General features: G+C 40.1%; 1 protein-coding gene across 7 annotated transcripts in view; it reads right to left on the bottom strand.

Annotated features, from left to right (window-relative positions):
* Lrrc4c (leucine rich repeat containing 4C) overlaps window positions 1-27678 on the bottom strand; it is a 1313763-nt gene that overhangs the window by 172402 nt on the left and 1113683 nt on the right. For 2 of the 7 annotated variants that reach the window (XM_052725802.1, XM_052725804.1), the window contains exon 1: window positions 12298-14292. The exons of 4 other annotated variants lie outside the window; for them this stretch is intronic. The gene's annotated coding sequence lies outside the window, so the exon portion shown is untranslated. Of the gene's footprint in view, window positions 1-12297; window positions 14293-27678 lie in introns of those variants that run through there. One more of the 7 variants, XM_052725797.1, reaches the window with a different exon arrangement.

The raw sequence follows: 27678 nt of genomic DNA, 5'->3' as shown, positions 1-27678 counted from the left end.
GTCAGTTTTTTGTTTGTTTGTTTTGTTTTGTTTTGTTTTAATGTGTAGCCCAGGCTGGCCTTGAACTCCTGATCCTCCTGCCTTTGCCTCCTTCAGCAAATTTTACTGGCATGCACCACCACAACCAATGATGACCAGTTCTAAACACACCATTGTATTGTAGTGTTCCCAGGATGGAATTCAGCAATAGAAAGACTATGAGAAATAATAATAATTCTCCAGTCTTCAGACTTGGTAAGCAGGCTCACAACTTCAGAGGACCTTCTAAATGGTCATTTAGATCTAAGTCTAGTTTCCCCTGATCATTCAATGAAGAGGCAAAGGAAGCTGTGACATGTTGTATAGGGAAAATGGAGAGATCAGGGAGAGGGCAGGTCACTATTGCAACTCTGTGTGATAGCAAATTACATTAAGTCAAAGGTGTAAGGAGCATGGCCGGTGCAGGTGACCAGAAGTGTGGGTGTTTGGGATTTAAAGGACATCTCTAGTGAACTGTCAATGACTGAAAAGATACTTTTGTTCTTGCTTTTACTTCCTCATCATTTAGATAAGGTGGCTTTTTTTTTCTTCAAAACACTTGGTCTCTTTTCATTGTTTTCCTCCTTTAGACAAATGTCTAGTGATTATTCCACAATACTGCTGTAAGAAAACATCCTTTGGGAGGTGTGGTGAACATGTGGTGGGAAGCAGAGGCAAGAAGATGACCTCACTGCCTGTCAGAAGCCAGACTCATCTATGCAACAAGTTCTAGGCTATTTAGTATGATATAATGTACTGTATCAAAAACTAAGGGAGGCAGGAGAAAAGTATCCTGTTACAAATACTTGCCAGTATGAAAGAACTCTGATAAACACTATTGATGTGTACATTCAATTATATCCTCATCACAGCTTGTACTTTAGTTATTCATATTATAGTTGAGAAATTTGGAGTTAGGAAGGGTGCAAGGCTTGTTCAAATTTGGCTCTGAGGTTCAATTATGCCTTTATATTTATGGACTCTAGAATTACATTGTGTTTTAATTAAGAGCAAGCAGCTGAGATACACAATATTCAGTGTATGGCAGCTGATAATATGGATGGGGCTATGTTCTGAGATATGGTTTCATTCTAAAATCCTTAGTATGCCAAGCTGGGGGAAAATAAAGCAGAGTGCTTGCCTATTTAATAGCACAAAGGTCCCTGGTGGTTTATTTGGCACAGTTTACCCATCCTTGCTTTCAGGTGAGTATCTGGGGATGTTTGCAGAAAAAATCCAAGTGCAATTACAAAGCCATCCTGGGAAAAACATTGTGTGGGTGTCAGCATCCAATGGCTGCCTTAAACTCTACAGTGATTCTTAGAATCCTTAACATTTCTTCTCCGTAAACACCTAGGGGATGTGGTATGCCTGGGCTGAAAGGGCCACAGGAGTCTTACAATGAACAGTAGACAGAGAGTGATGGGACCTAAGGCTTTAATACAGACAGAGCCTCTGTCCCTTCTTGGCTGTCGTGAAGAGCAGCAGGGCTGGACCCGAAGTGATGGCGCTGTGCCGGCAAAGCACTTTGGCACATGCCAGGATATGAAAGGCTCTAATGAGACCCATTTCACAATTCACCAGCCACGTGCATTAAGCAGGCAAAGATTCTGTGCTAATATCCTCACGATATATCCTGTGGTTTAGGTCTCCAACAGGATAAGGTTCCCTCAGCAGCTCACCTAGCCAGATCTATCCTCACTCCTCTCCTTGTCCCATGCCAGTGAAACAAGCTAAGTGAGAGGCAGCCGCGTTCTAGCTTAAAGAGACAGGAGGCATTTCTAAATGCAGATCTATCTCTCTCGGGTGTGCAGGAACCTTCTAGAGACCTGCAATGCATGCTAATCCCTGCACTGATTCAAAGAGGGGGTTGCTTCATAGTAAAGCCATTGTTCTTTCTAATTGTCAGAGACGGCTGCTCTGCACTTGCCTGGAGCGATCCAATTAACATATCACCACAACACCAACCATTATAATATGTTCTGTGTCCTACCAACAAGGGAAAGCCCCAACCCTGCTTCCAACCCTGCTTCCATCCCCAGCTTCCATCTAATTAGGTTTTTAATACGTAAACAGAAGGGAAAAACAGGAACCTGGATAGAGGACTATATGTCTGAATCACTTGCTGCCACAAGTGACCTCTTGGAGTAGGGATTTTTGTTGTTGTTGTTGTTGTTAATAGGGGCTGAGTTGAGAGAAGTGAGAACAAGAGGAAGGACAGAGAAAGGGAGGGGACAGAGAGCAAGGCAAAGGCTAGAAAGAAGACTCAAAGGCAGGGATGGAGGAAGGGTGAGAAGGAAAGCCAGCATGATGCTTTGGGGAATTGAAAACATGTAACTTCTGCTGGAAACGATTGCCATGGCAACATTCAAACAATACAGAGAAAGCCTTCATAGCTCCATTCTTGCCTTCCTGAACACCACTGCATAGATGTTAACTCTTTGCCCGTGGCTCTTCTGACTTTCAGAGTCACCCACCCGAGTTCCCTCATGACGTGCTTAAATGTAGGTTCTTGATTAAGTGAGTCTTTCCAGGGATTAGCCAACTGAATGAGTGACATTTTCTCTATTGCATTACAATAGCTAGGTGAAGATTATCCTCTCTCTCCTTCCCCATTCTCTTATCCCCTATCTCCTCACCCCAAGATTATGAGAAATCAACACAGCTGAGATGTGCTTGCAATCCAAATGGAAATCTATCAGGAGAAAGACATCTTAAGCTTCCAAAAGTCACATAGCTTTCTTAGAATCTCTGTCTTAACTATTGTAATCTCCAAAATCATTACCAAGTCATCATTTAAAGAACACAAGCCCTTCTTCCTTTGTCCTGAGAGTGCATTTCTTAATACTACAGTGGATTCTTATCTAATAACCAAAATAACCTACAAATGAATATCTGAATTCATAATAGGAAGGACTTATATTAAAGTGTTAAGTATCAGTCAACTTGGTGCATGGTAGACTACAGCTATGATGCTAATTATTAGGAAAGTGTACTAGTCATCAGAAGAAAAATGGTCTTACCATTTAAATCGATGAACCCTTACACCCTACACCCCATGCATGCCCCTGTCCACTTTAGCAACAACTTAAACAAAAATAATCTGGTGGCTCAATTTTCTTACATTTTTTATTATTACTTGTTCAAGAGAGGTGAGAGTCAACAGATGTGCAAGTCTCAAGAACACAGTGTGGTCACAGCAGTTTGTAGTTTGGCAGTAATGAAGCACCGAATTGATCACTGACTTGCAAGTAACTCCTCCCTTGCACCTGCCCATTCTCAAGTCCTCAAGCATTATCATATTAGGGACTGGTGGAGACACAACTGTTTTGGAAGTCCTGGAATAAAAACTTGTTGGGAGCATAAAAAGGATGAGTAAGGTATTCTAACATTAACAAAATGTAAATATTCCAAGATAGTGAAGACATTTATCTCAAAAGACTGAATGAAGGATAAAATTGAAGCATAACTCGGTTCAGTATTACCCTTTAGCATTGTCTTTCATCTAAGTCAGTATATTCTGCTGTTTCTTGGGAGAAAGTAGGAGGCTGTATTCGAAAGCGTAAGACCTAAGCAACTGGATTCAATAAAACCAGTATCTCACATACTGTGAAAACCAGCTGTACTTCGATAATGAGAAGACTCTCAGCTCTTACCCCTTAACTTCTCTTTGCAAAAGTTTGCATACAGACATTCCTCAGGCATGAAAACCATAGTCTTTGTGGGAGTCTTTCCTGAGTGAGAAGACCAAAACCCAATTTTGAATGAACCATTCCTGATTGGCTGGGGAAGGGGGGTAGTGGTGTTGCTGGTGGTGTTAATGCTATCTGTAGCCGGTTGGTGGTGGCACATGCCTTTAATCGCAGCACTCAGGAGGCAGAGCCAGGTGTTGATTTCTACAGAGTGAGATCCAGGACAGGCACCAAAACTACACAGAGAAACCCTGTCTCAAAAAACCAAAAAAAAAAAAAAAAAAAAAAAAAAAAAATGTTGTCTGTGAGTGATGTCTGTGAGGAATGTGCATGACAAAAGTGACAATTAAGCATACTAACAGCTGTAATTAAAACACCACACCAAATTATATGTACCTATCTTCAAACGGGATCCTCAGGAACAGCTGCTAGCAATATTTCAAAAGGCCAAACAGGAATCCTAAGTGTGCTCAGAAAACTGCACCAGTTCAAGCACCTTTCCTATTTAAGCTATTTGTATCAACTCATTGTAGCAATGTACAGACAGCGTATTTTAAAAAGTGATGATTGACTTTTATGTTTGCTACTATTAAAAGCAGAGAAAAAAATTATAGTGTACTTTATATATAATACAGATTGGAAACACAGATCCCTAGAGGAAAAAAATGGGACAATTATTCTAATGACAAAAGTCTTGCTGAAAGAGTAGATGACATTAGCAGTCCAAATAAAGAGATGTATTAGCTCTTTCAACTTGTTTATAGACTCTGCTAAAATAAGTTGCTGTTATCTTGGTAAGTATTGGAGATGATAAAAGAAATATGATGAGGTGTTTACCTAAAGCCACAATTGAGTGGCTTCAAGTCAGTAGATGCATTGCACCAGTGAATGACGAGAGCTAGGGCATGTGATAAACAAGACGCTCCTGAGCAGAAGACAGGGTCTTCTATGGGTCTGGAGGAGCTGGGTAAGCATCTAGGAGGAGGTAAGTTGACCTGGGGCTTTACATAGGGAGCATATCCTTGGCCAGTGCAGTGTCTCTTACAAAGTTCAAGTCAAAGCTGGCCTGGCAGATCTCCAGAACAGTGAAATCTTAAGAAAAGCAGAAAGACAACAGAGGTATGGCTAGGCTATTCAGATGGCACAATAAGGATAAGAGAATGGTCTACAAATGTACCCATAGACTATAGAGCAAGAGCTGTTCATCTTTAGTTCTTAGAACAATGCTTGTAGGAGGATGAATGCTGGATTATAGTGAAGAAAAGTTGTTCTTATTAAATAGACATAATGATGAAATCTAGACTGAGGAAATTGTGTGATAAAAGCTGAATTTACAATTGGATTTAATTACTACTTGGATAAGAGGGTTAAAGAGACATCAGTATTGGAAACTCTAAATATATGAGTTATTAGAAGGAAAACAATCAATTGCAGTTGTAGAAAGTTCAGGAAGCCATCAGAAGATCCAAGGTAGTAAAGAAGCTATTGTTGGTCATGGAGATTGATTTAGGTCTCTTTATCTACATTATGGGCAAGGAATAGAGTTGGATTACTCTAAGCAAATTAGGTAAATAACTCTCAGAAATGCATAGAAAGTTCCACTCTCAGAATAAAAAGGAGGCAGAGGAGATGGAGGAAGTAAAATGACTACAGGAATTAATAAATAAAAAATTCTTCAACCCTCTGGAAAACATTCATGAACTCTGATGTAAGCATGGTATCAGATCCTACAGAATCAAATGCAATATAACTAAGTCTTAGTAACTCAGTTTTATGTGCTTACCTTGTGTAGAAGATATTGTTATCTAAAGTCCAAAGTTATGAGCATTGACCTTTTTCCTCATATAATCCTAGGTTTATAAATAATACCATACTATATGATAAGCTTTAATTCTTCACAGATATCTTTGATGAATTAGCATGATTTCCCTTGGATCTTTCTTGGAAGTTGTCACTTTCTTAAATATACACTTGGATATGATTGAGAAATGGCAAAAACTATGCAAGGTGTGTGACCAAAGTAGATGAAGAATTCTTACTTCTGGTAACAGATGGAGGGAAATAATATATTCTAATGTCAATAAAAAATATTCAGACTATCAGGTTGTATGACAGTAAACTGCCAGGTTTTGCTACTAAGACAACAGATTCGAATTCATTGATTCTGATCTTTGGTTTACGTGATAAATGCTTCGGTTTCCACGCCCACCTTCTAATTGCTAAACCACCTTCCACAATTAACATCTCTTTTGTTGTTCCTTACGTGAGAGCTGAAGTTAAAAATGCAATATTTTTAACATATTGCCTGGTAGTTATTAAATGGCCCTAAAATGATACTTATGTCTGACATTATTAAGTGACATCTACAACTTCCAAAAATGTGGTTATTTAGATAACTACAAGAAGCTGCCATAAGCCTGTAACAAGGTTGAAATGAAAGTATATTTACATCACGTAAGTGCTCTTTAAATCATTTAAACTTCACTGATTTTACTGATACTGTATAAAATAATACTATGTACTTTGTTAGGGAAATTGGCAAAAAAATCCATATTTCCATGGTTAGTAGATATAAGACAAAATGCTCATCATCTGTCAATTGTTCCCATTACCACAGACAATAACTGGATTTTACAGGAAAGACAGTGAGCTACTGCACTCCTCTCTGTTTGAGTACTACCTGTGTATCAAGTGCTGTGTATCAAGTGCTGTGTATCTTAGCTTTCCTGAAGTAACTATAGAGAAAAGGAAAAAGATATCCAGTTTTGCAGAGTGGAAAACTGAGGTTTATTAGGTCTAACTGGCAACCTAGGATTAAACACAAGCAGGTGCTGAAACAAACCTAGAACATGATATTTTTTTTGCTCTAAAGTTGTAATAAATTCCTTAAAAATCTTTTAATTATCTCCTTTACCTTTGGACTATGTATCTGCCAGGGTTATACTCTGTGCTGTTCCCATTCACTTAGTAGTCATTAGTTTCCTGATATCAGGCATTAATATATGTTCTTAATTTCCAGGAGTCCGGAATTCCTAGGGAGTTATCTATGAACTCAATATTGGGGTCCTAGTGCTTCAAGTAACATTATTTTTAAATTTTGTTGAACAGAAATACACTACAAGGCCGAGAGAGAGAGAGTATGAAGTGTGTCAAATATCATAGTCCATCCATGACAATACTAAAAATAAGAACAATGTACTAGATCACATAACATCCAGACTTCAGTATTTCTAATAAAAGGTAGTATTTCCCCTTCCTTTTTCTGTGTGTCCAGGCAGAACATTAATGAGCACTTTTCATTAACCTTCTATAGATTCCTGAGTACAATCTTGGTTGTGTGTGTGTGTGTGTATGTGTGTGTGTGTGTGTGTGTGTGTGTCCATCTGCAAGGGTATGCATGCATACAAGTATGTGCATGCATTTGAATCCAATACAGGAGGATATTCACTGAAGCCCAGTTAGTTATCAAAAGATTATTTTTTACATCTAGGTATTCTGAGGTGCTGAGAACATGACAGAGAAAAGCACAGGCTATTCCCTCAGAGAGATTCACTAGCACATTGTCTCATCCACCAGACTGAATTTTGTCTGTCAAGTTAATGGTTATTGAGTGAAATAATTTTGAATAAAACAAAGATATGGTATCTCGATCCCTCCCTAGAGAGTCTTCTAAGATATTGCTTACCAATTAACTTTTGGTATCTCTGATATAAAGCTCTTGAAAATCCAGCTAAAGTATTCATGGACACAGGGTATATTATCCACAATTCACCAAGTATATACACAATTTTTGATGACTGAGGGTTTCACTGAGATACCTCCAAGTGTGTTTTAAAGTTGTATGACTGGTGGGTAATTGTGCTAGTTTACTTTCTGTCACTGTAATAAACAGCATGACCAAAAACAACTTGGAGAGGAACAGGGTTATTTTAGTTTACAGGTTATAGTCCACCATCCAGGGAAGTTGTTACAGAATTAAGGCCACCTATAGGAACGAACTGAAGCAGAGACCATGGAGGAATGCTACTTCCTAGTTTGGTTTCTACGGCTCAGCTGACTTTCTTATACAACCCCTGACTATGTTTCAAGGATGGTACCTCCCACAGTAGACGGTGCTCTTCTACATCAACCACAAATCAAGAGAATACCTGGCAGACATAGTCACAGACCTGTCTGGTCAGGCAATTCCTCAACTGAGGATCCTAGGTCGCAGGTTATTAGTTTGTGGCAAGATGACATAACCAGCACCTTGATACAAATTTAATTCTGTCTGTATTGCAAACAGGAATTGTAATGAAGATCTTTCTCTCAAAACAAACAAACAAACAAACAAAAAACCTGTTCTATTTTTCTTTGTAAACCACATCCTCTCTGAACATAGACCAGAGATGTTCTATTTAAATGTGGAATTATTGAATGCTTGCAGTACACAACAAAGGAAACCTGATCAACCTTCCTGGTAGCCAGTTTCATGTGGTGATCTTACCTCTGATTTACAGATAAACAAATCGGTTGAAATAGTTTAAGCAGTACCCGTAATTCATGTGGTCCAGTGATGCTGTTTGAGTTCACTTTGAAAATAGGTATCCAAGTTCTACCTTATGTCTTTGTCATTTTTAGAAAACACACACACAAAAAAAGTAAAATACACCAAATAGTGAACATTTCCACATTAGATTTTCAAATGAGAAGTGAAAATGCTGAATCTTAGGAGGTCTTTCCAAACTGTCCAGATTTTCATTTTTTTTGAAAAGTTAGTAATCAAAATCCAATGAGCTATACACCAAGCTGAGACAATTAGTACACACAATACGCATATATGATGAAAATGTCAACAACCGTGGTAACTAAGGCATAGGATCCTTTTTTTTTTTTTATTATTGTTAAGGGGAGGAAAGTTCTTAGAAAGTTCACCAAGGAAATAGACAGAGCACAGAACTACTGTGGGAGACAAGGAAATTACAAACCATGATCAAGACCCACTGCTTAGACCATTGGCAAATTTGTGTTTTACTTCATATTCTAATATTAAGACTTAAATATGTTTGCTGCTTCATCTGTTCTCATCCACAGATTAAGCCTTCTGTTTTTAACAAAGCAAATAAATTATGCAGTTAGAGTTAGACTTGTTAAGAATAGGAAGACCATAAGTACAGATAGTGGAACTTGGGTCCTTAATAACTGTAATGGAATGATGCACTATCTAATTTAAATGATGCATTTGCAAACACATTTGTCTTTACTTATGCATTCCCGACCAAGACGATAGCATAGGACACTTACATTCCAACTTTAAAAGTGCACAGCATGGTAGACACAGTTACAGCAGTCTTTCATTGTGCCTATTTATTATTTAAGTATTTCTTGCTCAGATTTTGTTCTAAACAGCAATATATATATTATTTCAGACAATCTGTTCTTGTAAGACCTTGGAAGGAAAGGCTAACAAGGAATATAAGCTCAGTCTCACTCTTCATGAGTCTCACCAGCAGACCCTAAAAGTACAGAATTCATTCATCCTCAGGAAGCGGATACACATTAATTACCTCAAGAATGACTGTGACAGACAGACAGCCTGAGAGAAAGCCTGTTGTGTGGAGCCCTTGCTGCACATCACTTGTAATTTACAAAACAACATCTAATTTACCAACAAATTACATGTTGATTCCAAACCCATAAGCAAAAGAAAAAAAATGAGGAATGGGGACATTTAAAATGTTGCCAAAAGGGTACAGCTGTTAAGTTCCAGGAGGAAGAAATTTGAAATATCTTTAAAACTAGTTCAAAGCTTCAGTTTTCTGGGTCTGTGGTCTTCAGCAGATTGCTATGTGTACCTACTACTAACAAATACCACTGAGTGGCCAACTTCAGCTGAAACCAAGTATTAGGTGTGATACCAGCTCCACCACGTCCAGAATTTCTTTCCTAGCCCATGAACAACTTGCACAAACTGCAGAGCTAACTGATTCCAGTCTAGAGGGACTGACCCCCAAGCTCAGCCTGGGCACCCAAAAGTAATGCAGGCAAAGCAATTCACCTTAGAGGGACTCCTTTAGATGCCTTATCGGTGAGGGTTGAGGGAGCTACATTTCTGCACAGATTTTAGATTCTTTCTTTTTCTTACCTTCCTTTCCTCCCCTTGAAAACAATTACCTGCTTGTGTAAGAAAGGAGGGGGATGGAAAAGCTATGACAATGTTAAGGAGAAAAATGCAATTTTCGGTCTAATCCAGGGTAGTGTTTGGTACTGAGAAAAATTTTATGTAAAACTAAAATGAGTAAACCCAAGCCTCTCTATTGGCAGACACGACATACTTGCAAAGCAGGTTTTCCAGATAAAGTCTGAAGTTGAACTACAAGTTAAAAAAAAATACACATTTTCTTCTCTACTTCTATATCAGTTGTACTAAGTTGCAATTGCTCGACAACTTTGTATGACTTGAGGACTTGAGTCATTACATGACCAACAATGGTGACTCAACAACAGTGACCATATAAAGCATAGCAGACCCCCAACACACACACACACACACACACACACACACACACACACACACACACACACACACACACACACACGAGACAGAGAGAGAGAGAGAGAGAGAGAGAGAGAAGAGAGAGGGAGGGAGGGAAGGGGAAGGGAGGGAGGGAGGGAATGGTAAAATATGCAGAAGTCTGTATAGAGATCTGGAAGAAAAAAAGTCTTGCACTTTCATAGGTTGGTAAATTCCTACAGTGTCTGTGTGTCCCAACAGAAAACATGTGCCCAGAAAAATAAATTAGGGAAGTGCTCAGTGGTATGCTACCTCAGTTCAGGAGTAAAAGAGAGGAGAGGAGCAGATGATGGCAGCAAATGAACAGACTTGGATGCTATTAGCAGGGTGTTTCTGGTTTCTATTATCACCTCTCTAACATAAATCCAACTCCACAGTTCCTTAATGACTCTCTAGAGTCCACTACTCATAGCAGTAAACGTGCCCAGCACTCACAGGGTACCCAGGAGGCAGCTGCCTTCCATCTCCTTTGGGATATTTCAGACTTGTGGGTCTTCTGGGATTTCAAATATTTTAAAGCCAGAGTTTTGTGAACCATGCAACAGAAAGAGTGAGGGTGAGAGCAGGGGAGAAGGGAGGGGAGGGGAGGGGAGGGGTGGGGAGAAGAGAGGGGAGAGAAAGGGAGGGGAGGGGAAGGGAGGGGAGGGATGTTGATACCTATGACTCTTAATATTTACACTGGCAGAAGTTTACTTCACCTTCTCTAGACCACTGTGCCTTTCTTTCATCTCTGAATAAAAATGGCAGCTGTGATCACTCTATGTGTGCCAGATTCTCTCCTAGTTTGGATTCAAAACTTGTCTGCTTCTCTGAGGCTTATGTGAGTCACCTGTCTCAGGCTGTTTGGTCATTAACCAAATAATTATGGCTTCTCTCAGCCTCAGTTTCCTCTTTTGTTGGCATGTAATATCTGACCTGGCTCTAAAGTTACATGAGTTCATGATTCTAATAGAAGGCTTCAGGGAAGAACACGGAAGAGTGTCAGGGGCGGGGGTGGGACCATTCTGTACAACAGGCCAGCTCTGAGATTCTGCCAGAAGTGGGGAAAGGATGAGGTGATCCCTTAGGCCTCAGTCTCTCAAATCTCTCGCACCATTCTCTTCTATTTATTTATTATTTACTTATTTTTTGTTTTCATTGCCTTCTTTCCTTCAAAGCAAAGCTGGCCCGGGATAAGCTTTGGCGCTCCCCTCACAAATGTTTCCTTTGGTCTTCTTTTCTAAGTTACCAAAGGATGCTAAATTTCTGCCGTTTTCTCAAGAGCTGTTTCTCAGTGGTGTCTGGAGGGTTCTTGGTAAAGCCCATACCAAACACCCATGTCCTCTACAATCTGTATGCAGGTTCTCTGGTATCGAAGGAGTTCTTAAGTTATGAGGGGTGGAATGAAGTGGTCCTTCTTGTTTCCATCATAGCTCCACCACTGAAGACCCCAGGGGTGCAAGGACCACATTTGGATAAGGGAGTGCGGGAGCCTGTGGAAAGAGCAGAATGTGCTCTCCCACTTCCTCTGCTCTGCCATTCCCTCCCTCACTGCCCTCCTCTGGGCTAGCCAGAAGCCATCCTTCACCTTCTTTAGTATCATAGTTTTGTGTTAATACATTCTGTTCATCTGCAGTGTCAGGCTGGATAATGAAATTTCAATTGGGTCCCTTCGATTTCCAATAACCAACATTTGTGCTTCTAACTCTGGGGCTTCCTTGTAACTTAAATGCATTCCAGAGTGTCAATCACTTGCATCAGCACCCCACACTGCAGTGGGCTTTCATGGAGAGATTTTTTTTTTTCTCCATACCGAACATTTGCAAAGGCATTTGCCTAGAATGCAGCCAACCTGCATCATTATAGCCGTCCAGCTTATCAGTGAGCACAGCTTGAGGGAACAACTGCGTGGGCCACCCTGTTCCTCATTTTCTTGTTCCCAATAGCCGGGTCCTTGAAAACCACAGGAAAGGGGGAGGGAGAGGGGAGAGAATCAGAACACTAAATTAATGAACATTTTCTTCACCAATAAATAAGAAAATTTTGATCACTCACTGTATTTCAGACTCAGCACAGCTACATCCCGAGGGAAATCCAGGTGGTTAAGAACAAGAAAGAATGCATGGTCTTGACACCAAAAAGGAAAAGAAAAAGAAAACAAAAAGGAGGTTGGTGAAGAAAAAAAAAATCCAACTGCAATTATCCTTCAATTTTAGTCAACACGGGCAGCAATCCAAGAGTCCTCTGCTGATTTCTTTCCCAATCAATGCTTCGTTCCTCCACGTCAACTTTTCTTCAGTGAAATTTCTTTGCAGATGTATTATTAATTTCCTCTCCTCTTGTGGGAAATTCAAACAGAAAAAAAATATATATATATCAGGTCCTTACTTTCCTAAAATAAGCCGCAAACTTTTCATTTCAAAAATATCTCCTTGGCGTACTTTCTCCTTTAAAGAAAAAAAAATGAACACTTTTTCTTTGTGGATCCCCAGTTCTCCATTTCCAAACATCCTTGGGGGAGGGGGACAGCTATTTTATGATTATTTTTTTATGTCAGAACACACCAAACCCCGCAGGTCTGACATCAGCTTATTTCATTTTTTTCCCCTCAATGCTCCCCGTGTGGCCATATACACATTTATGTTACGATCCAGGTCTCACAAGAAAAAGCTTCATTCTTTCTTCTCTCTGGCACAATCAGTTTATCCTCTGCCTTCTGCTCCAAGAGAGAGCTGCGTCCCGCATCCTTCATTTTAGCAAGGCACCCAACAGCCACCTCCTCCGGGGAGTAAAAAAAGAAAAAGAAAAAGAAAAAAGAAAAGAAAGAAAAAAGGAACAAGAAAGTCTTTTCTTTACATCCTCGATTCCCTTCCCCAGCTTCCCCTTCGGAGAATTTGGGGATCAGCTGCCCCCACCGGCTACCCTTCCGGCCGGCCCCTTCGTCAAAGATCTGATTAGATTTCTCATCACAACCCAGTGCGCAATTGGATTTTTGATTTCAGCCACCCAGCCAGCCACCTTCCCCCTCGCCCCTCCAAACTCCCTGTTAGATGCCTTCGCCTTCCCTCCACCGCCTCTGCGATTTCATAATCTCACGTTAAATGGAGTGCGGGGGGCGGGGGCGGGGGAGGGGGCGGAGGTAGAGGAGGAAAATTTCAAGGCTCCGTCAGCTGTCAAGAACAAACCCCTTTCCGCCCCCGGTCAGCAGCTACTTTTTTTTTTTTTTTTTAAGGCTCAGGGTGGCTTTCGCTGGGTCCCCTCCCCCACCCACAGCACTGGGTCCAGGTCCTCCAGGTATCGCTGAACTCGGCGATCAAGGCAGGGATCACCAGAGAGACGCGTGATGCGGTCCCTCGCCAGCGTCCCCTGCCAGCACGGGTGTCCCCTTCTCCATCAGCCGGCTGCAGCTCTCGAGTCTCCGGGGTGGTGGAAGTTCAGACTGGGCTTTTATTTCAAACAGGGAAAGCAATGTGACGGGACTGACGTGGTGTTAGGTCAATTAAAAAAGAAAAAAAGAAAAAATACGTATACTGAAAAAAAAAAAAAAAGAGGAGGGGGAGGAGAAAACAGCGAAACGGGAACGAAGGGGGTTAAAAAAAAATCCCTAATCACTGGCTCCTCTCATCCTTCTGGAATGAAACTGCAGCTTTGATCTCATTTCCAGCTGCGTTGGGGATGGTCTGGAGCCACAAGTTGGTTCCTCTGTGCGCAGCCTTTCCCGACGCCCGCTGGTCCCCCGCGAGGAGACGCGTCCTCGGGCGCGCAGCTGCTCCGCGCCGGTCTCAGTGCCATAGTCCCGGCTCGCGACTCACTGTGCCGCGGAAACTCAGATCCCCTTCCATCCACTTCGGCGTGAACTCTGCCTTCTCCCTCTCCTCTCTCTGCTCTCTTCCCAGATAAAGAATGCGCTCCCTGAGCGATCGGCAGCGTCTGCCAGTCTAGACTTTCTCTCCACCAATGCCCGGTCCTCTTACTTAGGGTCCAGGCTCCCCAAAGCGTACCCGGACTGCGGTCCCTTCCCCTTCTCTGGCCCTCTTTCTTGCCCCTTTCCCTTTCCCTTTCTCCGCTAGAGATCAGTAAAATACAATTACCCAATTACCTCCCATCATCTTAGCAGTGATTGGTCAATTGCATTAACACTTGAAGTCAGGGAAGAGGGGATTGGAGACTCTGAGGTGTGGCACTGCTGCCACCTGGAGGGAAGAGTCGGAAGAACGCCGTTTTAAAGCAGCCCCTCGCCGTCCGAGGCCAGTAATCAAGAAAGAAATTCAGGCTGCGTGGGAATTGTCGTTTTTATTTTTATTTTTTAAATCTTGTCTGTTTTCATCCCGAAAACCAAGAGTTTTGAAGTACGAAGGAGAAGACATTGAAATCAAATCACCACTGGATTCAAAATTATCAAGAAACACAAAGCTTTTGATTTCAGATTGGATGGTAAGAGCCTCTCTGGGAAGTCCAGCAGGCTGGTCCCAAGGTGGGGATTAAGGCTCCCTTCCTACCAAGAGCTGGTTCATCGGGAGGAATCGGGGTAGCTCAGCAGCTACTAGAAAGGGACAGCATGGGAGGGCAGGGTAATCTCTTCAGGAGGAAACAAGTGTAAAGCAGAGATAGGAGCCTTCAGCCTATGCAGTGTTGCAGTAAATTGGCCTGTTCAGTTTGTACAAGACATTCAGGACAGCTTGACAACTCAATTCCAGCATCCCTTGCTCTTGGTTGTGGGCTTTTCCATCAACTTGCGTTAGAGGAGCGTTTGGCACATTTCAACTCCGCTGCCTTTCCTGAGAAGCAGGGACCCAGACCATAGAACAATGATATGAATAGATATCTATTTTGCCGTTCTTCTCTACTATATAATGATCACAAAGCTCTTTCCATGAGTTATGGTCACTTATTTTATGTCTCTCAAACATGTTATTGGAGATATGAATCTAATGAAATTAGATATGGTTATTAAAGATCATGCTTGTAGAGGATGAAGATAAATAAAGATTTCTGTTTCACCTTCTCCCAGTAAAGATCTTTGGACTGAATTTTACTTATTTTCTAGCCCTCAGAATACACTCTTGGGTTCAAAACACACTTAAATACAGGGTGATCATGACAAAGAAAAGTATAACAGGACAACAAGACAAGGAGAGAACTTTTGTGCTACTCTGGGAACATCAGAGGTTTATCCAAGTTCATGCCAAATGTTCTTTTCCCATTCTTTGTTGCACTAATATTTATATATTATATACTATATGCAATGTACTATGTCTTTACTTCTTTGGACTTCAAAAGTTTACATCTTTATATCTATACATTTCTTTGAAGATTAAGAAGCTGTAATATGTATTTCAGAGGTCATGACCTGCAAAGGAAAATACCCTTTCTCACATTCAGCTACAATTTCTTATGGCTTCTCAGTATTTTTAAGAGCTTTTATGTAGTTGCAACTTGTATATAATGTGAATTTGTGGAGGAGCTAATGCTGTTATATTTAAGTGGATGTTGCACAGCCTGGTTCACAAACACTAGTAGCCCATATTTGTTTAGTCAAAGAGGAGTATATTAGATGTCTACTACACATCTTTAACAGCCTTCAGAGCAAAGCAATCTCTCAAATAAAGCAAAAGGAAGAAAGCTAAGTAGGGAAGCAGGAACTGGAAAGATTTCCCACTTCTGCTTAGCTTCTCATTGCAGGCTACAGTACCACAGTTGCTGGTTTGCTCTATAAGACAATGAATTGATTACTTGGCATTCATATTTTCATTCAAAATCAGTTACTAATTGAATATATAATATAATATACATATATCATATATATGTATAGTAGTTTGCAGCCTCTTTTATACATCATGCTATTTACTATTCAAACAGGATCCTGAAACATTTTGAAGACAAACTTGTGGTGGTATTGTGTTCCCCAAAATATTGTGCACCCTAATATACTATCTGGTGTCAGTGAACAGAACAGCCGCTAGATACAGAGGCTAGAAAGTGGTGGCACTCACGCCTTTAATCCTAGCATTCCAGAAGCAGAAATCCATCTTGATCTCCGTGTGTTCAAGGATACAGCCAAGCATGGTGACTCACGCCTTTAATCCCAGAAAGCAAGCCTTTAATCCCAGGGAGTGATGGCAGAAAGGTATATAAGGCATGAAGACCAGAAACTAGAAGCTTTTGGTTGGTTAAGCTTTTAGGTGTTGAGCAGCACAGTTCAGCTGAGAGGCATCCAGTCTGAGGAAACAAGATCACCTGAGGAATTGGTGAGGTGAGGAAGCTGTGGCTTGTTCTGTTTCTCTGATCTTCCAGCATTCACCCCAATACCTGGCTCCAGGTTTGTTTTTATTAATAAGACCTTCTAAGATTCCTGCTACACAAACTGAAATGACAAGTGATATTCTTGGTAAATGACAGCCAAATCTTGAACTCAGATCCAGTTGATTTCAGTTCTTCTAATTCCACATGAATGACTAGTTTTGGTAACATGGAGAACAGCTTGTCATATAGAATACTGTCATGAGCACACAGGCTGTTATCATGATGGATCTCCAGAGGTGAGTTTGTAGCACTGTATCGAAATGGCACTGCTGTATACTGCTGTATTTGCTGCAAGGTGGCCTTAGTTAAAGTGAACTGAAATAAGGAGTCAACAAGGGAAATATCATAAAAGCACACATGGAGATTCAGTTGCTAAGACACACAAGTGTAGATAGTTATGCTGCAGAACTATCAATTATGGCCAATAGATGGATGTGTTTAAGTAAGCTTCTCCATAATCCCTCTTTTAGAAGAAATAATTGCCTAGTAAGTAACTCGTCACATCCCCATGCTTCCCATCATCAGTACAGCTTATCAAAATCCTATCTAGAAATAAAGGTCAGTGCAGTGTGATGACTTGGGAAGAGAGGGCATGATGCTACCACAGTGGTTTTCTTCTATAGATACACAGATTTCCACATTTTATTTTCTTCTGATGTTTAGACATATGGGTAAAATAAAATTGTCTCTTTATTTCTCTCTGGGTTGGTGATGCTAACTGGTATAATCTTTAACAAACAGCAGGGGACAGCACCTTGTAATCAGAAATACAAAACATCAAATAGCATGATTTCAGTAACTTTGCTTAAAACTAAAGAAAAGGAGACAGTGTGTATTGTGTTGCTAATTGGATTTAAGGTATTGTAGGCCAGTCTGTCAATTCACAGTGTGTGTATGTGTGTGTGTGTGTGTGTGTGTGTGTGTGTGTGTGTGTGTGTGTTTATATACATATATTAGGTCTGAGTAATATATTTTAGAAATCCTGAGAATAAATATTATTTTTTAGTTTCAAATCTATCATAGACAGAGAACAATCATATCAAGTTTGCTTCTGTAATTCACACACACAGTGATGTGAATTAATTCATTAGATTAACTTAAAATTACTTTGATTTTAAATGCTTAATTTTGTGGGCATATGTGCTGCTAGGCAATATGACATAGACACTGCTTCCCAACAGAACTAGAAGGCATCCCAACAACCATATATTCTGAAGTTCTTGATAATGCAGATGAGGATCTTAAAGTCTAAGTACATTTGCAGGGTAGTTGTTTATTTCCATATATTCCTTTTATGGTGGCTACTCCAACATGCAGAATTCAACCCATATTGATTTACTGTTTGTTATACCTTAGATTTTAATGTTTGCCTTAACAACTAGTATTTAATGGCAACTTAAAATACCAAGCTTGATTCTAGGTAGGTTACATATTCCAACTCATGCTCTACTCTCAGTAATCTCAATAACATTATGAAACAGGTACCATTGTAATGCCAGTTTTAGGGATCCTGATTCCGAGATGAGGTTAAATAAGTGCTTGGCTAGGCAGAATTACTTCCCTTCAGACACTGAGGCCACAAACAAATCCTTGCTGTGTATAGGAATGACTTGTTCATGTCAGCCCGAGAGCATTTTCTTGTATTTATAATGTTTTCCCATTGCTGTGTAAATGACTACGGAAGACTACGGTATTAGAGAATGTAAGTATCTATATATGTTGACCTTATTTTTTTTCAAGACAAGGGAACCCAAACACACTATGTAGCTGAGGATGACCTTGAACTTCTGATAATTCTACCTCTCTCACCAGCAGTAGTGAGCCTATCAGCATCCAACACTACAAATAGTTATTTTTGTAATGATGGGTTCAACTGAGCTACATTCTTACCCTCATTATTTTTATTTTACCTAATATTTTCATCAATATTGTTAGTAAAATGTTGGAAAATCAAATACTTGTTACACTCATGGAAATGTTAAAGTAAAGAGAAAAAGCTACTATCAAGCATGGTTTATCAGAAAATATATGGTTTCAGATTAATTGATGGACAACACATATTCCATGACCTAATAGCTGGAAACAGTAATAATTTGTTTTTGTTCTCATGGGTCAGAAGGCCTATCAGGGATAGGTTAGGCAGTAATTCTGATATTTTCAAAGTCCCACGTATGAATCAAATCTGTTAACTTTCCATTGCTCAAAACAAATCACTTCATAGAAGAATGATCCTATCATTCCACCCAAGATGTATGGGAGTTGTGATATTACAGGACTGAAAACACTGAAGAGTCAGAGTAACTGTTGCAATCAGCCACATCTATACTTCACAAATACCAGACTTCTTTTCTGATCAGTGGACTGTCCAGGCAAGATAAATACCCATGCTAGAATCATTTGCTCCATTCTAACAGATGTATTCTAATCCCCTGTTTTGTGCCTGATATTATGGAAGACATCACTAATTCCTTTGTACCCCCCTTTCCTGGTGACTTCCTTTGACAACATTGAAATGTTTCCTTTGTCTCCCTATCCTTTTTCTATTTTACAGACCTGACAAGGGTTCTTAGATACTCTTCTTTCTTTCTTTTTTTTTTCTCATTATACTCATGTCTAGAACTAGTTGGGAAAGGGAAAAGCAAATGAGAAAGTCTGGTGAAAAGAATAATAAATGAAAACAAAATCTATTCTATATACAACAAAAAGAAACCACACACTGGGAATAGTCATTTTGAAGAGAAACTGGTCACTTTAATACTCATTGAGACCCAGATTGCTCACAACAGTGTCTGACTTTTTGCCTCTTAATAAATTCTGAATGATTTGATGAATAAGCTGTCCACTTGGTTGAATGGGGAAAAAATCAATAGATAGTAGTTACACTAATTTAATGATGATTCTGGGGATTGGAGAGATGGCTTAGATTGTAAAGAGCACTCTGCACAAGAACCAGGACCTGAATTCTATTCCCTGTCATCACCAGAAAAGGCCAGGCATGGTGTACTTACCTGTAAGCCCAGCACTGGGAAGGCAGAGACAGCTGTGTCTCTGGAACTCCTTAAGTGGCCATTATGGTCAAGTTAGTGAGCTCCAGGTTCACTGTCTCACAAACTAAGTCAGAGAGTGGCTGATGGAGACACTTTCTGTGTTTTTCTAGGTATGGGTAGACATGTAAATGCACACTCAAATATATATACATACAACACACACACACAAACACACACACACACACACATACACACACCATAAATAATTATTTATTGTGGTCAGAATATTGAAAGAAGGCAAGTGGGAAGAGCTGGAGAGGCGAGAAGGGACCATTAGATTCTTCTAGATGGGACAGCTCAGGAGAAACTTCATATATAGAAAATATGGTGTGCAAAAGACCCTCTATGTGTGCATATGCAGGGGTGGCTCTAGTGTTTCCATTTGCCGCCACTAGATAAGAAATAGCCGGGCGGTGGTGGCGCACGCCTTTAATCCCAGCACTTGGGAGGCTGAGCCAGGCGGATCTCTGTGAGTTCGAGGCCAACCTGGGCTACCAAGTGAGTTCCAGGAAAGGCGCAAAGCTACACAGAGAAACCCTGTCTCGAAAAAAAAAAAAAAAAAAAAGAAATAAGCATTATTTTATAAACAGAAAGAAGAGTCACCATGAAGCTGGCTGAATTAACTTGCTCATCCTCACATACAATCATTATTAGATATGTACAGATTTATAGTCCTGGTTGTTGAACGAGTAATGTATAACATTCTTCATAGAAAGTTATCCTTTACAAAAAAAAAAAAAAGTATGTAAAAGTCAGGGCATTAGTGGTGAGGTACCACTCACGGGAGGAGTGTTCATCATTTGAACTACACTGGGTATCAAGACAAAATGTTGGAGCTACTTAAAGTCATAAGAAGAAGGACTTCAAAAACATATTACAATTTGTCAGTTTGAAATTTACTTATATTCAATTATATTTTAGGAAACCTTTTTAAATGGTGACCTTAGACCTTACAAAGAACTATTTCCTTAATCTATAGTTTCTAAGGGATATAGTCTTTGTGAGTAGATACTAGAGACTGGTGTGTGTGTGTGTGTGTGTGTGTGTGTGTGTGTGTGTGTGTGTGTGTGTGTTTCCATCTAAGTTAGGAATCTTTGCCTTGGAAAGAAAATCGCCCATAAAGGTATCTTTAAAACTCCACCAGGAATTAGTAGATGGTGTGAATCCAGTTGTGTAATTTGAGAAGACAGCTGCATTTTATCCAGCTAAATCAGCACTTGATTCTAAACAACTCCTTTGGAGTGTCGCTGAGTTCCAGCATTAGCCCCGCAGTGCAGATTCAGGAAAAGATAGCTTTGTCTTCCGCGCCACATTACCATTGTTCTTTCTGGAAACCGAGCGCTTCATATTTCAGTTCTGTTCTCATTGAAGATTCAGTATCACATCTGTGATTCCAGGATAACAGCCGACGTGATAGCTCGTGACTTAATAGCACATAATGTTAGACTAGCAGAAGTTTTGTTTTTAATGCCCACGTTTCTGTGGAGCATTTGTGTGCTTTTATGCACACGTTTGTGTGTACGTGTATGTTTGATGTATGCCTATATGAGAATGTATGTGTGGTGGTCAGATGTAACCATGAAGTGACATCCTCAATAGCTGTGTGTGTGTGTATGTGTGTGTGTGTGTGTGTGTGTGTGTGTGTGTGTGTGTGTGCGCGCGCGCGCGCGCACGCATGTGTGTTTGTATGCATACACTCGGGTTAGCGGATGACTTGAGTGTTCTCTTCTATAACTTTTTTCTGCCTTATTTCCTTAAGACAGAGTCTCTCACTGAACCTGGAACTTTGGAATGGCAGCCAGGAAGCCCAGAGATCCTCTTGTCTCTGCCTCTACAGCCCCAAGGTTATACGTGTGCACTACCGCACTGCTGTTCCCAGGTTTTTTATTTGGGCTCTTGGAACCAAGCTCAGGTTTTCACAGCAAGCAGACACTTTACTGACTGAGGCTCTCCGCAGCTCCCCTAATGTGCAAAACATTTTTTTTTGGTTATTTGAGACAGGGTTACTCTGTGTAGCTTTGGAGCCTTTCCTGGAACTCACTCTGTAGCCCAGGCTGGCCTCGAACTCATAGAGATCCTACTGCCTCTGCTTCCCAAGTACTGGTATTAAAGGCGTGTGCCACCACCACCCGGCGCAAAACATTTTTAAGAGGAAAAATGTCCTAAATGTGGTTCAGATTTGTTTTTAAAAATCTGTTATATAGACACAGAAAACAAAAAATATTTATTGAATGAGTAAAATAATACTCTACATAAATAAGCCTGGTGAATATAAGGAAATATGATTTACCAAAAACAGAAACTGGGTTTACATGGCAATCCCTTGACTGACTTCCCAGAATTTCTCATTCCATCAAAAACTGAGCTAGTTTTATAAGCTCAGTGGAAAACTGAATAGATATTCTTGTATGATGTGAGGACCAAGAAGTATGTTCCAACATTGTGGTCTCTTTGCACGAAGTAAAAACCTGCTGAATATTCAATTGTTGTATGTTTGACATTTTACTATAATCTTCAATTGGCAATCTTCCAGAATGAATTTTGTTTTGTTTTGTTTTGTTTGTTTTTGTTTTTTAAGACAAGTTTTCTCTTTGTAGCCTTTCCTGGATCTCGCTCTGTAGACCAGGCTGGACTGGAACTCACAAAGATGCACTTGGCTCTGCCTCCCTAGTGCTGGGATTAAAGGGGTGTGCCACCACTGCTCTGCCAGAATGAATTTTTAATGTATTTTTTAAAAAAAAAATTTGGAAATTAAAGTTTTCATTATAATAGCAACTTTTTATGCCACAAACTTCAACTTTTATAAATAATACTATGTTTTTGTAGATTTCAGGAGATTCATTTACGAATATCACAGGAATTTCTTTCTTACACAGACTTGCTTTCATTCTTTTATGGCTATGTTTAGCAGATAACGAAATCATGAAATTGTAGTAAATAAAGAATAAAGCTCATCTCCCTTTCCCATGATATTTCCTTTTTTATTCTCTTTTATATAAATCAGGGACATCAACTTTAGGTCTTTCCTTCCTCCATGAAAAGTGAATATTAAATGAAAATTTGCACATAAGCACTAGCCATTTAATTCAGTCCAGTCCATTTGTTTATTACAAAGATATTCATGCTTATATTGGTGAACTCTATATTGTGACTGTATGAAACTTTAGTAATTTGCATCTCCTCATAGAGATGCTTGCCTGTTGAATAGACTGGTGCTTGTGTCCATATTCAGAATGAGAGTGAGGTTGATCCAAGGAAACAACCATGGCTTTGAGCCATGAGCAGCAAGTCTAGAATTTTGTAGACACGAGTTTGAATTGGACAGATGTTCATTGTTTGTGTATTAGAAAAACCTCACTGACAGGGTAGGAGCTTCAGAGAAATTTGTGATAAAAGATGAACCCATAGAGAATAGCCAGGTCAAGGGCTCTTTCATTTTTTATCTCTTGAAGGAGTTTGTATGAAAGGAACAGGGATTTTATTTAGGGACACTGAATTGAGGAGGGATGTAGTAAGTCTGAGATTTGATAAAGCCATTGCAGGGGACCTGTGCAGATGAGTCTAACAAGGAGCAGGAGCTCTTAGACCCTGGAAAACCATGAGAAAAGGCTTGAAGAATATGGGGATGTAAGCAAAGGGGTATAGAAACTGCCAAGTGTTAGAATGTACAGAATAATATTAGTTTGCATATTTATTAAGTGTGCATCTGTGTTTGGACACATGTGATGTTCTGTTTGGACACTGCCTAACTCTCATTCAGTAGAGTAAAATAATTCTCCCTAGACTGCAATGGCTACTATCATAGAAAGTGTTGATTTTTCCTGCCATTCAAGTTCCTGGAGCACAGGACACCTGGCCACTGCTGGGTTTTCAGGATATGTTTGAATAAAATCTGCAGTTTCTAACCCTTGTCTCTGAGTAGTTATAAACTGGTCTCCAAAACAGGAGTGGGTTCACCATAGTGGAACTGAGCCTGGAAATTTTAATGCAAAAGTAAAATAAAATAAAGTGAAAAATAAAAACTCTTCAATTGATAATTAGTTATTTCTTACTTTTTCTTTGTTTTTTTTTTGTTTTTGTTTTTGTTTTTTTGAGGCAGAGTTTCTCTGTGTAGCTTTAGAGCCTTTCCTGGAACTGACTCTGTAGTCCAGGCTGGCCTCAAACTCACAGAAATCTGCCTGCCTTTGCCTCCCGAGTGCTGGGATTAAAGGCGTGCACCACCACTGCCCGGCCGTTCTACATTTTTATAATTAGATCATTCAATGTTTTTCTTATGTTTATTCGGGTTTGTGTTAACATAGAAACACATGGCAAAATACAAAGTTAAGAAGACTACAGCACTCTGTATTCATTTATTTTGATGATCTAGAAGGAATTAAATCTGTGATCCACTTGGCTGGTAGCTGTTTGGACCTTTGCACTCACATTTTAGGCTTTCCTCAGACTGTTTCTGCCTGGAGACCTACTTTCATGTGGAACAGCAGATCAGAATGACTGACGGTATTCAGCCTTTCACAAAACTTATCAGTTGTCTTCAACTATGACTTTAGAAAATGCTCACCAAGTTTCTTAGAGCATTTCTCAAAATCCAAATTCTAAAGTGAAATTGATGACATCTTACAAACACTTGTTCAAATGTTCTTTTCCCAGCAAGATACAACGTTGAAAAAATGTTAAGAACCAAAGTGTCAGCATCACTCACCAAAACCAACTTTTCAGGAACCCTTCAACACAGCCCTATAAACCCAGCTCAAACCACTTGCCATGCATAAGTTTGGAATCCTGAGCCAGCCCCTCCCCGGACTCCCCTGACCCTGGTCCCAGCAGCTGGCTCTTTTCCTGCAGGTACTACTGACAAGCAATGCAATTAAACTAAGCTTCCAGTCACAGAAGGGTGCCTCTAAGTGCCTGTGCAGTCAAATGCCACAGATTTCAAAGGGAAATGACATGAATTAATTTCCCAAGAAGAAGAAAAAAATAAAAGAAGAAAGAAAAGGAAAAGTCAGAAGGATGGCAGCTCCCTGTAACACAATATGCAGATTAATGGCACCCACTGATTGATAGAGGTGTCAAAAAGCATACCTTTCAGACAGAAATGAAGCTGCTGAAAGAGTTTGGGGGCTTTTTTGCCCATTTTCACTTGAAATATGAACTGATAAAGTAAAGGTAAAATTAGTTTTTCTTGGTATCTTTGACTTCTTCACTATACTCAAATCTGTCTTTGAGGACAATAGTTCCTTGTGAAACAGAATAGGATTCATTCAAAGATATCTCAGTGTACCAGGAGTAAAATTAAAATTTCTTATATTGACTTATAAAATCATTCTTTGACTGCTTTCAACCTCTGTTCTGCCTTTTTGTTACCCTTTCCACATATCACCTGTCCCTGCACTTTGGCCTCTGCATTGACTCCATCTATGCTTAAATGGGGCCTTGCATATGTTTCAATCTGTTCTTTTGGGCAACTGGTCTTTCTGACCTTCTAAGAGAACACATCACTTACAAGCAGTATCAGTGGACACCTGAGGTTTGCTTACACCACTGTATTTAATATTTTCTGTACAGCACTTACTCATTGTCTTCTTTTCAATTTCTAGATTTATTTATTTGTCTGTGTAGAACAGGTAGTCCATAAAAGCCTGAACCTTAGCTTTCTTACTAATATTCCATTCATAGAATGGTTACCCATTATAAAACAGGAGTTGCATTAAAAATTCTGTAAGAATGACTGTAACAACAACAAAAGGTAGACCAGAAAGCCAATGGTACAGTGCTGATAAAGGTTAACACAGGGGTCTAAGAAGGACACATGCTTAAATAAATCATAACTTTGTCTCTGGTCTTATTTATATGTCATCACATAAAAACATCAGAAAATAAAGAGGAATTAGAGGTTTAGAAATCAGAAACTTTTAATTCTACCTACCTAAATCTGCATAAATGCTTGAATCTTAAGTCCAACATCCTGGTTGGACGTGTTATAATATTTCCTAGCTGTACTACTTAGGTTATTCAGCATCTACAAACCTCAAAGACTTTAGCAATATTCACAAGCATCTGTCCCATAGAGCTACATGGCTGCAGAAGAAATAGTACAGATGCAATAGTTAGCAAAGTTGCTGACATCTAATGAGCACACTCATTATTAAAATATTCTATGCCCCGGGTGGATCTCTGGGAGTCCAATTAGCGAGAATGAGGAGGGTTTATATGAGCGAGAATTGTTGAGACCAAGGTTGGATAAATCACAGGGACAAATAGCCAAATGAATGGAAACACATGAACTATGAACCAATGGCTGAGGGGTCCCCACTGGATCAGGCCCTCTGAATGGATGAGACAGTTGATTGGCTTGATCTGTTTGGGAGGCATCCAGGCAGTGGGACCAGATCTTGTGCTCATTGCATGAGTTGGCTGTTTGAAACCTGGGGCCTATGCAGGATTGTTTGGCTCGGCCTGGGAGGAGGGGACTAGACCTACCTGGACTGAGTCTACCAGGTTGACCTCAGTCTGTGGGGAAGGCTTTGCCCTGGAGGAGATGGGAATGGGGGGGGGGGGGGGTTGGGGGGAAGGTGAGGGGGACGGGAGCAGGGAGAACAAGGGAATCCGTGGCTGATATGTAGAACTGAATTGTATTGCAAAATAAATTAATAAAAAAAAAAATATTCTATGCCAAGTTGTCAGTTACTGAGGCTTCTCTGCTCTGCCTGCTGCCTGACCAGCCTCACTACTTCTCTGCTCTTCTTTAACAATGTGTCAAAACAGCAAGTGTGACAAAACAATCCAAAAAGCAGCCATAGGAGCAACAAAAAGAGAACCTTGCCTTGTGATGTAGGGATAACTCTTCGTCCTCGTCCCTACCTATCTCATTCAGCCAGACTGGAGGGGAGAGTTACATTTGTCGATATAAGTAGGAAGAGAAGTGAACCTTAGAGCTGTTTGAGGAAGTCTATTAAAGAAAATGTCATTTTGCCCTTATCTTGCCTATAAAAATTTAGGTACTGTATCTTTAAAAAGGTCATACTTTCCCTTTTTCCAAGTGTCAAAAGACATCTCAGAAAGTGTGTGACCTTGAACTAACTGCTTTCCCTTTCCAGTCAGAGGGTCTGAGTTTGTCTGCTGTGGGTAATCTTAGCAGCTCCAGATATGGCACCTGCTTGCTTCATGGTAGTAAGGTGAAAATTAGTTGCTCATGCTCAAAGGCAGCTTCACTTTTGGATCCCTCCCACTATTCTACTTCCACTTCCACATTCGCTCCCTTGCCAGTTTCTCAAGTTCCCCTCTGGACTCTTTTTTTTTTTTTTTCCCCTAAGAGGGTCCTCTAGTTTCCACTCCAGTTTCACTCCACTAAGTTCTAAACACTATCCCAGGGGCACACAGGGTCTTACAGACACTCCTTCTTTTCTCCTTCAACTCAGTCTGTTCGTGACTGATACCTGATAAATAGAAGAAAACACCAGCTATCATAAAAAGCACTGGTCACTTGTGGGAAGTGCTAGCCTTGTGTCAGACCCTGCGCAGAGCACTTCATGTGCATTGTCATTTATTTCCAGTTACAATGATCGCCATGTCTATAGTTAGAGAGTATAATTAGGTGGTCGATTATATCCACTTTAGTCACCTTTTATATGACTCTGAACTTGCAATGCTATTAGCTACTTAACAGTTTTGGATAAGATACATAATATCAAGTGGTCTCAATATCCTAACGTTGTGAAATAAGGAAAAATAGTAATAGGATAAACCATAAGGTTACATGTGGGTTCTTTTTGCAAGGGAGGGGGGAACAGGTATGGGTTGTAGGTTTTCAAGCACACTAGGAGAACACTCTACCCATGACAGAACAATCTCATCCCCATAGAATCCATTATCTGTGGTGCAGTTGGTGTTTAAAGTAAGATCCCATTTTCCTTGGAGTCAGAGGCCCTATGCATTGCTGGATGTTAAGCAGCGACCTTATCCACTGGATGGAAGTGGCATCCTCTCCTCTCCAGTCTGCACTCCCAAGCTCCTCACCCCAATATTGGTAATCAAAATGTCTACATGTATTGCCTAATCTTTCCCACCTACATTACAAACTACTAAG

This window comes from Peromyscus californicus, unplaced genomic scaffold (assembly GCF_007827085.1).
Source record: "Peromyscus californicus insignis strain IS unplaced genomic scaffold, ASM782708v3 Scaffold_7__1_contigs__length_154581171, whole genome shotgun sequence".
In the NCBI taxonomy this organism is placed as follows: domain Eukaryota; kingdom Metazoa; phylum Chordata; class Mammalia; order Rodentia; family Cricetidae; genus Peromyscus; species Peromyscus californicus.
Note: the sequence above shows the minus strand (reverse complement) of the source record. Positions and strands in the feature narration are given on the sequence as shown.